This window comes from Monodelphis domestica, chromosome 3, assembly GCF_027887165.1.
Source record: "Monodelphis domestica isolate mMonDom1 chromosome 3, mMonDom1.pri, whole genome shotgun sequence".
NCBI lineage: Eukaryota > Metazoa > Chordata > Mammalia > Didelphimorphia > Didelphidae > Monodelphis > Monodelphis domestica.
This window is the reverse complement of record NC_077229.1, coordinates 245,761,884-245,777,200: the sequence shown is the minus strand read 5'-3', so window position 1 is coordinate 245,777,200 and position 15,317 is coordinate 245,761,884.

Here is a 15,317-nt window from a genome sequence, read left to right as displayed (position 1 = left end):
TCCCCACTGTAACATACTGACTCATACATAATATATTATCTAGGGTGACCACTATGCAATTCCTGAGAGGGTTTCTCTTTGTGACACATTCTATACAAATTCCTCTTTCTCTTTTCATATTAAGACATCAGACTGTGTAATACTTCCCTGAAGAAGCTTACAAGGGATTATTCAGAATCAGCAAGTTTTGGGAATATTCAGAGCTTGATATACTCATCCTTATTGCTTTGAGGCATAGTAGAGGAATAATTTATGGTCTTTCTCCAGCTGTTAAGATGAGTAAGCACTATCTATAATCAGTAGATATGTCCTAGAGCCCTTGGGTCTCTCATCAGTTGAGCTCTCAGCAGCTCACAATTATGATGGCTCAGTGCCACTGAACAGGAGGTACAAAGTAAACAGTATAAGCATAATATTTTAATTCTGCTTGGAAAAATATATGCATGGATTAATATAACTCCATTTTAGCATTCTTAAATATTGGATATGTGTTATAAAATTGAAAGAACTAAACTTAAATATTATCTTCTCTATAAATACAAAATGCTGGCTATTACTGTTGTCACAACTTCAACATATTTCTTGTATCACAACTTCTGGTTTTAGTTGATTTTTCACTGATTTTTCTTCAAGCAAAAGATAGCAAGAAATGTTCTGAAATCTTAATTAGCTATTTGGTCATTAAGAAAATCATCTGTTAATTACTTTCTATTGACAGTGATGATATAAAAGTAGATGATTACAACTTGATGTTTTCAATCATGAATTTTCTTTGAAAATAGCAAAGAAAAACAATCTTTGATTAGAAAATTAGTGAAATTGTAATTGAAGTGAGAGAAGGAGAATACACAGGAAATCTTGGTGAGTATTATTTGAGTGTAAATGCTTTTGGTCAGCACCAATGTGCCAAAAATTAATTTTTATTGATCAAACACCTCAAAATGGGCCCCAATACTTCAAGTTGAAAGACATATCTAGAAGAAAATGAAGCATGCTGTAAGTGTACAATCAAATAACAGTAAAAAACATTCCAATTCCCTGGTCCATTGACTCAAAGTTAAAATAGCTTAAGTCTCTATGGGAAATTCTGCTCATGTTTATTTTTATGTAGTTTTAAATTTTGATCTCTCTCTATTCTAAAGGGTATATAAAGAGATTGGGAGTAGAATCCTTTTTCCTGGGATCCCCCCAAAATCACTTTTACAACTTTTGCAGCAGTGATAGGGTAGGCCCAAACTATATGACTATAATAAGTGCAGAGAGAAGGGTAATACTTCAGCAACATTAAATATACTTAGTATTCTTTTCATGATGCTCCTTTCTGAAATATGTTTGCTCAAATTTCTGCCTATGTAAAGAGAAATAATGTTATAATTTGACAAGAGACTCAGTTGGCTGAAATCTGAAATTTACAGCCAGGAATTACAAAATTGACTCGTGCATTTCATTTTGGAGCCAAATTAAAAGGGAAAAAAAGTACTTTAAGAGTTCCAAAGTTATAATGTAAGCCACTTAAGGAAAGATAATGCATTAAAACAGGAACATGACCAAGCTAAAACAAGTTGCTTAAAAGTTTCAAGTATTTAACTCAGGTAATCGCCTTGTAAAATTGATACTGATAGAAACTGATAGAATGTTAGGTCCAAATAAGCATTTATAACACTTGGATTTCATCTTTGCTTTTGTATATTTTGATTGTATGGGAATGAAGAGTGAGTATCTGAAGCAGACAGATGCCAATTTTAATATAATGTTCATTTACTTTGGGAACTTCATTAACTTCACAGATTACATAAATGATGCCACAGAGAAACATTTACACTAAATGAAAAAGTCCTTTGTGCTCCATAAGAAATGAAAGAAATGTTAGTACAAATGCCTAAATACCATGATATATACTGCCAGTGGCTTGTATATTACGTAGGCTTAACCTTCTATGGGTTCAAGATAGAACATAAATAAACTATTCTAATTTTCTTCCTTAATTGACATTTTTAGTATATATTTAGTAAAAACTAAGTCCAAAGATGTATTGACTATAACGAAAGTTATATATATATGTATATATATATATATAATTTTGTTATAGTCAATTATATATATATATATATATATAGTGTCATAAAACATGGCAAACAAATGCAGAAAAGCAGAAAAGCAGAAATAATAAATGCAACCTTTTCAGATCATAATGCAATAAAAATAAGGGCAGTTAGGGCACATGGAGAGCCATTTCAAAAAATTAACTGCAAATTAAACAATACAATTCTCCAAAATCAGTTAAAGAACAAATCAAAAAACAATTAATAATTTCATTGAAGAAAAATGACAATGATGAGACTTCCTTTCAAAATCTATGGGATGCAGCCAAAGGAGTACTATGGGGAAAATTTATATCCTTGAGTTGAATCTATTAAAAAATTATGGAAGGCAGAGTCCAGTGAACTGGACATGTAAGTTAAAAAACTTGAAAGCAAGCAAATTAAAACCCCCCAGATAAAAACTAAATTAAATACCCTAAAAATTAAGGGAGAAATTCATAAAATTGAAAGTGAAAGAACTATTGAATTAATAAATAAGACTAGAAGGTGGTAATTTGAAAAAACAAACAAAATAGTCAAAGTAATCATCAAACTAATAAAAAAAAAAGAATAAACCAAATGAACAGTACAATAGATGAAAAGAGAGACTTCACCTCTAATGAAGAGGAAATTAAGGCAATCATTAAAAACTATTTTTACCAATTGTATGGTGTAAACCTTAAAATTTCTTAGACTTATAAATTTTGGAAATGTCACCATTGGGAAATTTCATACTTGAAAAATTTCCTACTGATAGTGGGAACTCTAAAGGAATGTGAACCCCATTGGCATGAGAGGTTCCTCCTCCCTTCTTAAGATTACTTTAGGACAGAAACCTTTTGCTGAACAATGGAAAGGGCTTTGACCTATGCTTAAGCATAGAACAGGAATTTCTTTGAGTCATGATTGACTTTAGAATTGATACAATAGAGATACTTGGAATGACAGAACCAGGTCTTGGAAAATACAATTTCCACCCCACTCAGTCCTAACAGGATTTATGAAGGGCTGCAGCAAAGGATCAAGATTTAATTATTGAAAATATGACCTTCAACAGACATGTGCAAAGCCACAGACCTCTGGGCGGTCCTGGGTTAAGCTAGAGCCACCATTAGCACAGGGAAGACATGGACAGTGATTGGTAGATGTGAGAACTGAGGGGAGGGAACTTGGATGGTTTCCTTAAAGATAGAGGGGTCTGAGGACTGAGGGTGGTTGGGTTGGAGAGGTTTTTGGTCTGAGAGGTGGTGCTTTGAGAGTTGGCTCTGAAGGAAGCTGGAGGTGGAGGCCCCTGAGACTGTTTTTCCATTTTGGTCATGTGAGTAATAGGGACTGATCTCCTTTCTTTGCCTCAGCTATCTAAGGGCTTGGTCCTTTTGGCCCAGCCTAAACAGAAGGGGTATTTAAGCCCTATTCCCTTCTCTCCCCTTTCTCCCTCTCTCTCTCTCTATCTCTAATTCCTTTCTTCCTCCTGTTTGTAATTAAACTCTATAAAAGGTTGACTGCTGACTTGAGTTTTCATTTAGGAATTACATAGCTGAATTCCTTGGCGACCTTAAATTAATATATATCAGTCTTTTAAAGTGATTTCCTTGTCACAATGGCAACAAATATGGTAATCTAGGTGACATAGATGAATATATAAAAATATAAATTGCCTAGATTAACTGAAGAATAAATAGAATTCTTAAGTGATCCCATATCAGAAAAAGAAATTGAACAAGCCATCAAAGAACTCCCTAAGAAAAAATCTCCAAAATTCTATAAAAAATTCAAAGAAGAACGAGACCAATACTATACAAACTAAATATACAAATTAAATTCCATTTGACATGATAAGCAAAGAAGGAGTCATACCAAATTCCTTTTATGACACAAATAATATGTTACTAATTCCAAAGCCAGGTAGGTCAAAAACAGAGAAAGAAAACTATAGACAAATCTCCCAAATGAATATAGATGCAAAAATCTTCAACAGGATAATAGCAAAAACACTCCAGCAAGTGATCAGGAGGGTTATTGATTATGATCAGTTGGGATTTATATCAAGAATGCAAGGATGGTTCAATATGAGGAAAATCATCCACATAATTGACCACATCAAAAAGCAAACAAACAAAAATCACATGATTATCTCAATAGTTGCAGAAAAAGCCTTTGATAAAATACAACAATAATTCCTATTGAAAATACTAGAAAGTATAGGAATAGGAGGGCCTTTCATAAAAATAAGAAACAGTTTATATCTAAAACCATCAGCAAACATCATCTGCCATGGGGAGAAACTAGATTCATTCCCAATAAGATCAGGAGTGAAACAAGGATGTGCATTACCACTTCTACTGTTTAACATTGTACTAGAAACACTGGTAGTAGCAGTTAGAGAAGGAAAATGAATTAAAGTTATTAAAATTGGCAATGATGAGACGAAGCTATCACTCTTTGCAGATGATATGATGGTCTACTTAAAGAATCCTAGAGAATCAAACAAAAAGTTATTCGAAAAAATCAACAACTTTAGCAAAGTTGCAGGATACAAAATAAACCCTCATAAGTCATCAGCAGTTCTATATATCTCCAATACATCTCATCAGCAAGAGTTTGAAAGAGAAATTCCATTTAAAATCACCCTAGACAATTTAAAATTCTTAGGAATATGTCTTCTGAGACAAACACAGGAACTATATGAACACAACTACAAAACACATCCCACAAAATTAAAACTAGATCTAAAAAATTGGAAAAAAACATCAATTGGTCATGGGTAGGATGAGCTAACAATAAAAATGACTATCCTACCGAAACTTATTTCCTTATTCTGTGCCATAACCATCTAACTACCAATTTTTTTTTTTACTGAATTAGAAAAAAATGTAACAAAGTTCATTTGGAAGAACAAAAGATCAAGGATATCCAGGGAAATCATGAAAAAAAATTGTGAGAGAAGGGGCCTTGCAGTACCAGATCTCAAACTATACTATAAAGCAGTGGTCATCAAAATAATATGGTACTGTCTAAGAGACAGAAAGGATCAGTGGAATAGACATGGAGTAAGTGACTCAGCAAGACAGTCTATGTGAAACCCAACATCTCACACCCTATACCAAGATAAACTCAGAATGGGTGAATGACCTAAATATAAAGATGGAAATTATAAGTAAATTAGGTGAACACAGAATAATATACATGTAAGATATTTGGGAAAGGAAAGATTTTAACAATAGTTAAAAACAATCACAAAATATTAAATAAATAATTTTGATTACATTAAATTAAAAAGGTTTTGTACAGACAAAACCAATGCAACCAAAATGAGAAGGGAAACATCAAATTGGGAAACAATCTTCATAACAAAGACCTCTGACAGATCTAATTACTCAAATTTTTAAAAAGCTAAATCAATTGTACAAAAATCAAGCCATTTTCCAATTGATAAATGGGCAAGGGACTTGAATAAGAAATTTTCAACCAAAGAAATCAAAACTATTAATAAGCACATGAAAAAGTGTTCTAAGTCTCCTTTAATCAGAGACCTGCAAATCAAAACAACTCTGAGATACCATCTCACACCTAGCAGATTGGCTAACATGATAGCCAGGAAAAGTAATGAATGTTGGAGGGGATGTGGCAAAGTTGGGACATTAATTCATTGCTGGTGGAGTTGTGAATTGATCCAACCATTCTGGAGGGCAATTTGGAACTATTCCCAAAGGGAGCTAAAAGTCTGTCTGCCCTTTGATCTGGCCATAGCACTTCTGGGGTTTGTAGCCCAAAGAGAGAATAAGGAAAAAGACATGTACACAAATATTCTTTGTGCTCTTTGTGGTGGCAAAAATTTGGAAAATGAGGGGATGCCCTTCAGTTGGGGAATTGCTGAACAAATTGTGGTATATGTTGGCAATGGAATACTATTGTGCTCAAAGGAATAATAAAGTGGAGGAATTCCATGGGGACTGGAACAGCCTCCAGGAATTGATGCTGAATGAGAAGAGCAGAACTAGGAGAACATTGTACACAGAGACGGATACACTGTGGTACAATTGCATATAATGGACTTCTCCATTAGTGGCAATGCAGTGATCCTGAAGAACTTGGAGGGATCTATGAGAAAAATCACTATCCACATTCAGAGGAAACACTGTGGGAGTAGAAACACCAAAGAAAAACACCTGCTTGATTACATGGGACAAGGGAATATGATTGGGGATGGAGACTCTAAATGATCATCCTAGTGCAAACATCAACAACATGTAAATAAGTTCTGATCAAGGACACATGTAATACCCAGTGGAATTGCATGTTGGCTACAGGAGAGGTGAGTGGACGGGAGGGTTGGAAAGAATATGATTCTTGTAACCAAAGAATAATATTCTAATTGATGAAACAAAATTAAAATTAAAAATATAACAGTGTAGATCTTTAATAAATGTTTGTTAACTTACTCATAGATTGTTTCCCCCAGTACCTTTATTGTTTTTAAAAATAATTTCTGAAAACTTTACTTTGGACTATAATTTCCAAATTACCCAAGTCTGTTCTCATCTTGGCTATACTTTCCATGGAGGAATACTTCATGCCCATAGTGGCCTCCTTGGTTGTCATTTAGGCAAAGTTCCAATAACCTGAATGATTTGATTCCTAACTTTGAGACTCTCCAGTTACAATAGATTTGAGGAATAGAACCCCATACCATGGTACAGACTTCATGGCCTTGGCTTGCTTATTCACACTTTCTTTTAATGATCATAAATACCCAGGCTAAAAGAACTGGAGCCAGTTCAGGTAATTTCTTTTCTTTAGACAGTATTTTTTTTTAATTTAATTTCTCACTTTCCTGATCGATAATAGCAACTTGCAGGCTCCCTCTACTTTTTAGGTTGCCATAGTCACCACAATAACAGATTATTATCTGGGGTCTCTCTGAATACTTGAGCAAATCTTACAAGGTCCTTGCATTCTCAGAACATTAAAACTTTAATCACCATTTTCTGTGACATTTTCTCTAACCTCTATATTTAGCTGCTGATTTTTCCAACCTTTTTTTTTTTTTGACGGAGTTAAGAGTTTTATTCCCAGGTCCTCAGGATTTTCTGTAATACCAAGCTAGAAACTCTGTACCTAACAGTCACTATTTGTATTCCTTCTCTAACATTTACTGTGTGAATCAGACCAAGTAAATCAACATTTCTGCATCTCAATTTCATCTTCAAATAGAGCTAATAATACTTTAACAATTCACAGTCTACAAGGAAACACTATATAAAATATAAGACATTATAAAAATAAAGCATATGTGTTTTTGGTGGATTGACATAAAGAACTGTTTCTGGGTAGCTAAAGATGCAGGCACACTCTGAAAAGCAGAATAGCTATTACTTATGGAAACAACAGCCACAGAATCATTTGTGGAAATCCTGTGCAAAAAGCACCTCATTAGAGGTATTTACTTTGATAATGGTTTTACTAACAGGAAGGACAGTGTATAATATATATATATATATATATATATATATATATATATATATATATATATATATATATATATATATATATATATAAACTAATCCAGGAATTTAAAACATTCCAAAATAATCTGATATCCTTAGAATGAGTTCATCAAGATTGTCCCTCTTTATCTTTTCTGTCTAAATTTAAGAGACTTCCAGAATTATGCTTCCTATGAAGTTATTTAGCCCGAAGGCCTAACAACCACCCCACCTCCACCTCACTCCCTGAGTATAGGGTCAGTCTTCTCTCCTCAGCTTGAAGGCCAGACAGCCATCCTTACCCACTCCCAACTCTAGCCCAGTTCCAGACACTCTGGAGGCAAGACCAGAGATAGAATATAAAATGCCTGTTCCCTCAATGCTAGGGTCGAAGATGTGATCTCTCTCTGGGTTGGCATGTAATAAAGATTTTTCCTTCCTCGTTCTAAGTGCTATTTGAGTTTTCTGCACCAGACTGATGATTTTTTCTATAGCACTATCAGTCCTCGTGACGTATTCCTTGACTTTAAGAATCATGTCCAGATTTTGCTAGCAGCCCCAGCTTCATCACCATTCTTACCATTTTTAAGGAGAATCAACCCTTCTAGGACCTGAATTCTATTTTTTCTGGGCAAAATGAACAGATCCAAATCAGACAATTCAGAATAGAACGTATAAATAGAGAAGACCTGGGTTTAAGTCTTATTTCTCACTCATATTGGATATATCATCCTTGATTTTTTTGCCTTTCATAATCCTTGACAATTTTGTAAGACAACTCTAAGTGGAAGAGAAGGTGCCAAAGTGCATGACATCCTGACTGGGGATGAGTTGAATTAAATCAGATATTACTTAAATCTTCCTATGTGAAAAGGATACTGCTAACAAACCCTGGATGGAAATATTTTCTAATTAAATGAGATAGAGGGAATAAAACATATATTCTAATAATCTTAGTGCAAATTACAATAGTACAAATATAGATGAAAGTTCACACAGTGTTCCAAAGAGATCTAGAAAGAGAAAGATTGCTTGTAGCAGGGAATAGAAAGCCATAGAGACAGAAACAAAGACAAAGACGGAGAGATACAGACACACAAACATACACATACATTTTATATATATATATATATATATATATATATATATATATATATATATATATATATATGAATTAATAGAAAGCAAAAAACTAGAATTGAAGGGTTGATTTTCCTACATAAAGATGGGACTTGAGTTGAGATTTAAAGGAAACCACAGAACTAAGTAGGCAGTATAGTTGAGGAGAGAAAGCATAGCAGTCAGAGAAAACTAGGGAAAATGCTCAGATTAGAGAGGTGGATTTGAATCATTCTTCTGTATGTATCCCACTTAATGTATTTAATTAAGTTAATTACCTTTTCTGAGTTTTATTTATTGCTTCTCCTCTACACAGAAACAATATTATAATGATCTTGTTCTTAAGGAAAATGGTACAAGTCAGTTAATTTCACCAATTCATATACAGATATCCTGATTTATTTTTTATGCTTGAAATGAATTTTTTGTGCACAGCAGCATCTAGTGTATATGCATGTATATATTACTGTATATCACTGCATTTGTGATGTCATTTATGTAGGCAATTATTTTCACTAATTCAAATCATAGGCCATCAATTCTTCATTTTATTAAATCCCATGGTTCTTTTAAAATTTTGATGATCTTGGTGCAACCTAGGAATTCTCTTTTATTCCTCTATCTTTTTAAATACTTGTCCCACAACATTTTCCACACATATGTGACCTACGTAAATTTTAGATTTCCTCTACCCTGATAAGTTTTTAAAATTCTAGCAACCAGGAATGTATACACCCCTACTTAAGGATTAAGTGTTGAGGAGGTTGGCCTATGACAGACATGTGCTAGCAAGTGAAAAATAAGAAACAACTTGATAGACCCCCTTGGCTGTCCTAAGTCAAGCTTAAACTACCATTGATACATGTGAGATGCAGGAAGTGATGTAAAGAATGGTCAGTTCCTCTCTCCAGCCTCTCTCACAGAGACATGGCTCTTGCTCTCATTCTCACTCACAGAGACATTGGTCTCTGTCAGCATCATGGGGGAGTGCTGGGCAGCGTTTAGAGTGCTTGCAGCTCTTGTTGGGTTTTGGCATTTTGCAGCTTGTGTGTGAAGTGACTAGGAGATGTTCTTAGAGTGCTTAGTGAGTAGTTTAGGCTGATCCCCTTTTCCTTTACCTCCTAAAACACTATCCTCCCAAGAGGCTCCTTATCTTGGAGGAGGCCTTGTGGCTGGAAGCTGAGCTAGATAAGAAGGCCCCTTGACCAAGGCCTCTGAACTCCTGCCTGGCTCAGCCCAGCATGGAACAGTTTAAATTCTCTTTCCTCTCTCTCTCTTCTTAATTTCTTCCCTCTATTGTAATTAAAACATCATAAAAATCCCAAACTGAGTATTTTATTGGGATTGAATTAATCCCTGGTGACCACTAGTATAATATATTCAGTCAATAACCCCTAAATTTTACCCCTTACGCTTAATGATATTTTATGCCATATAAGTTGCCATTATAATTTTTTAAAGAAATTCACATGGAAGCTAGCATCACATACAGGGAATGAAAGGAAAGGTTGTTGGATAAAAGATTAGATGAAGAGAAAAATGTATAGGGGACACTTCAGAGAAGCATGGCTGTTGGAGGTATAAAAAATTTGGGACATTATCTTCTCCTAACAACTCATTTTACTGATGACGAAAATGAAAAACAAGAAAGGTTAGACAGCCTCCATGAAATCTTTCAGATAAACAATGATTTTTTAAGCATTCTAAAGATGATTCCATGAAAATTTCTTTCATTCCATAATGAACCACACTCATGGCAAAGCAAACATTTTTATGCATAATTTAAAGAATACAATAGGTAATATAATTTATGAATACAATTGTTAACCAAAGATCATCAGATTTTTGAAAAGTCTGAATCAATTTTATAATAGATAATTTTATCATGTCAATTGATATAATCTAGATAGGGATTGAATATGATGTTTTGAGGCATCAGAGCCAGGTTGATAGAGGGTAATAAAATCTTGCTTGCAAACATAACTGATATATTCTGACTGTGTAGTTATTTATTTGGATGCTAAGTGCCTTCAGGCAAATCTTTAGGACTATAAGTAAGACTTCAGCATAACAAGAAAGATGACTGAAAATTTCTTGTACTAATGAACTGATTGTTTTAGAGCAAAGACAGACAAAAGCCCCTGGTCTGATGAAAATAATTTATTAGGCCTAGGCCTTATTGTGGAAATAGCCAAATTACATAAAGCCTCCAAATCTTAGACTGACTACCTTCCTCATGAGACCATTATGAAGAAAGTAATCTATAAATTTTAATGCATTTTAGGAACACAAGTTGTCATTATTCTGACAATCATTGTTCTGAATGATTCATTCTTAATTAAAATAGAAAATAAAGCAAAAGTTCATATGATACAGTGAAGACTCCTATTTTAGTGGTTAAGAAATCATTTGATTTTTTGTACCATATAATACTCAAAATACATTAATTTTTTTATAATCACCATTCTATAAGCATCAAATCCTTAGACCAGAAATAAAGAATATAGACAAATTCAAGAGACAAATAAAGATGAAATTCTGAATAATTTAAAATTATTGATTCATTTTCTTTTTATTTATTTCATGTTTTTTTTTTCCCTCATGGCTAGAATGAATGCTGTTTTAAAATTATCTTTGATCCACATTTGAGTATCACTAAAAAGACCATGATGATAGAAGATTATAAGATATCTGGGTTAATTTGAAAATTACATTCAACATTACTAGTAAGAGTTTTCTTGGTTATTAGTTTAGAGACTTCTACTTAGATATTTTAGGAATTTTTCAGGATTTTCAGTGCTGCAGCCTGCTGTGATTATGTATGGGGAAGATAAACGGTCTTTATTTTATACTGTAAATGTTATTCCACTTCAATATCTATTCTTCACTATATTTTCATATTTTACATTTATCTTTGAATACCTGAAAACACATTTAAAGAATAATTTTCCCCTCTATCTTTGCATTTACTATTAATTGAATTTATGCTACAAGATGAGTCTGTAAGTAAAATCACCACCCCAAGAATATTTCAAAGAAGAGCTAAATATATTCTTACCTATATGGGAAATCAATACACAAAGACTTCTGTAAAAATAATTTTAAGTCACAATTGATAAATTGATAAAAATATAAGATTAAAATGGCCTTTTTATGTGAATATTGAATTTTTCTCAGTATTATTCTCTATTCCAGACCATTTATATAGATTTATTTCCAGCTGTTGAGTAAATTCATGCCTCTGCCTGAAGAGAACAGCACGAGGAATTGGGAAATCATTTCCCTTCTTGAGAAACAGTTCAAAATTCACATTACTCAACTCCTTCCATTGTAGAAAAATAGCTTCCTGAAACTCATTGGTTAAAATTTAGACATTTGTGGCAATCACATCAAAACATTTCAAATATTAAATACCAATACCCTCTCCCTTTAATTATCTCTTTCTATAGTTTAAACATTCCTAGCTTAAATTGTCCCATGCACATACACACTTGAAATGGCATGATTTAGATTCTTTTCTGCAATTCATTTCCATTATTCTTTTGGTTCTGTATTATACATGTAGTATACAATAAAAGCAAAAGATAATTGGAAAATATAATGAATAAAAATTTTGATCATGGAATCAAAGTGTTTCATAATTTTATAGGACCTTGAAGGTAATCTATTCCATTTTATACCTTATTTATAGAATTCCTTACTAATATATAGCCTTATACTCTATTTATAGAATTACATACCAGTGTATATAACATGTGGCCATCTAATCTCTGGATAAAACTTCCTGTGGCAGAAACACTTCATTATATTTTAAGCCACCTTATTCCACTTTGAGAGAAATTAATTATGAGGAAATTGTCTTCCACCAAATTTAAATATGCTTCTCTATAATGTCCACCCATTGTTTCTAGTTCTGTCTACTGGGGCAGAACAGAGGGAAAATGTTTATTTCCTCTTGCAAATAATATATAGAGATTTATCTCGTCATCTTCAAAGTTTTTAATTTTTCTACTCTTAAGTTCTATTCAGTTAGTCCTTATATGTCCTGGTCTTCAGGTTATATATCATCCTGGTAACCCTTGCCTGGATGCATTCTAGTTTGTTAATGCCTTTACCCAAATGTCAATTCAATTCTATCTTTTCATTTTTTAATAGAAATTTTACAGTAACCTTCTACTTATCTCTGTTTATTACCCTCCTTCCACAATATTTATATAGGCACACTCACTCTATCTTATATGTTCTTTCTTTATTTAGTTTCTTACATTTCCCTCTCATATTAATTTTGAAATAGAACTGAAGTTCTAGGCCTTTATTCTCTCTCACTTGAATTGTTAAAAAAAAAATCTTCTCACATCTCCCAGTATTCTTTTATTCTATTCCCACCGATTCATTAAAAATAGTCAATAAATGTCTACTATATGCAAAGCATTATAGGAGATCAAAAGGGAGGAAAGAATTAAAATATTAGTGAGTGAAGAGCCATAGAAGATTTGTATTGCTTGTTCTTCCACTTTTGGGTAGGGGTGTATATTTTGCTTCTCAAACTTTGAAAAAAAAATATTAAAAAAAAAGTTTTCTCTGGGCAAGTTCTAGTACTACTCAAGTGGACTCACTCAAAAGGAAACTTCTATTAATCTTTCTATATTCCTCTTATTTGATCTTATGTACTTGTGATGACAGTAGAGAGAAATTAATATTTTGGGAGCTGCAGCTTTAAATAGCATACAGGCTAAAAATATATTAATTCTTTGGACATCCTATATAACTAGTTCTTTCACATTCCCTCTCTCCCACCAATACATTTGGATTAGCTGGCCACTGAAATACTTCCCATCTCTGAATTTCATTCATTCCCATTTATAATTAGGTATCTAGCGAAATATTGGAACTGACATAGATCAAGAAGATGAGGGAATAGGTGTGATAATTGGATCTATAAAAAAGATAAAAATATATAGGGGATATAAATAAATGTACCAAAGACAGAACCTAGTTCTTTGTTCTACTCTTCTTTGGGATATTTGATGAATAAAAAATTCACCTACAGAACATATTTTTCCCATCTAGATCTTCAATATTCACTGTCTAAAGATACCCACCTCTTTTTCTGAAGCAAGTGTATTAAGTATGTTTATGATATGCACACAAGTTTGAAAAGTTAAGGAATTTTTATATTATTCTTCAGCTTTTGGGGGGGAATAAGTTTTGATGATTCCATGATTTCATTGGTGAGGATGCTGCTTTTACATATGTGCATCATACATTCTCTTTCTATATAACTCAATTTCATTCAAATTTCTGCTTAATAAATGACTACTGAGTCAAGTAATGAATGGATAGTATTTGCTAAATGCCTATATTTCAAGACACTATGCAAGGTGATTGTGATACAAAGATAGAAAAAATCTGTCCTCATAGTTATGTAGCCTCTATTCTACTTGGGTGAGCGTGGGTAGACAACATGTAGACTGTTAAATCAATTCAAAGTATAGACAAGATAATCTAAAAATGCAGATAGCACCAACAACTGGGAAGACCAAGGAAATTCTCATGTAGAAGATACTATATAGTGTGTTCTTTAAAGGAAGGTCAGGATTCTAAGAGGTGGAGGTGGGGAAGAAGTGCATTACTGCATTAATGACTTGAGGGACAGCCAGTTCAAAGGCAAGGGTAGAAGATGGAATGTTGTATATAGGGAATAGCACAATAGTAAATTTGCCTTGAGTTTACTTATGAGCAAAAGAAAGTAATATAAAATAACAATGGAAAGATAGAGGGGAGTCGGGGTGTAGAGGGCCTTAAATTCCAGATTAATAAATTTTTATGTTATCCTAGAAGCAATAGGGAACTAATAGAGAATTTTGTGAGGGAGAATTCATTGGTAGTGCTTAATAAGCTTATTATTTGTGGAGGATAGTTGAGCGGGCAAAGACACCATAAACAAGGAAACCAATTAGTAGGCTGCTGTAAAAGTTCAGGTGAGAGATGATCATGATAGGACCAAAGATGATGACTTTTAGAAAGGAGATAAAGTTATGGATGTGAAAAATGTCATACAGGTAGATATCCATGATTAAAGATGTGAGGGTGAGGAAGAGGAGAAAATCCAGAATTATTTTAATGATCCTAAGTAAGTAAAAATGATAACAAATGGGCCAGGACTAAACACGGTGACACAGATATAATAAATGCTTTATAAATGCTTATTTACTGATTGAAGAATATACTCAAAAACTGTCTCTAAAGTAATATACCAAACATACCGTATAACTTCTGTATTATTTATTTACTATTGGTGTTACTTCTACTATTACTATTGCTGCTGCCACTGCCACTGCCACTGATATTGTTACTAGAATAAATAATAACAGCTGGTATTTATATAACACTTTAAGGTTTTGTATAAGGTAGGAGAGTTTGGAGATGTAAAGGGATGAATTGTGTTGGGCCAGTATCAGAAGATTATCTGTGGTTTGGAAACAGCAAAAATACCTAGCCAGGCAGAGCCTGCACACACATATCATGCAGTGAAATGGGAAAATAGGTTTAATAAAAAAGAATAGAGTATAAGGGTATGGGATAACCCTAAATCTAAATTTTAAACTAATACCCAAAACACCTAATGTCT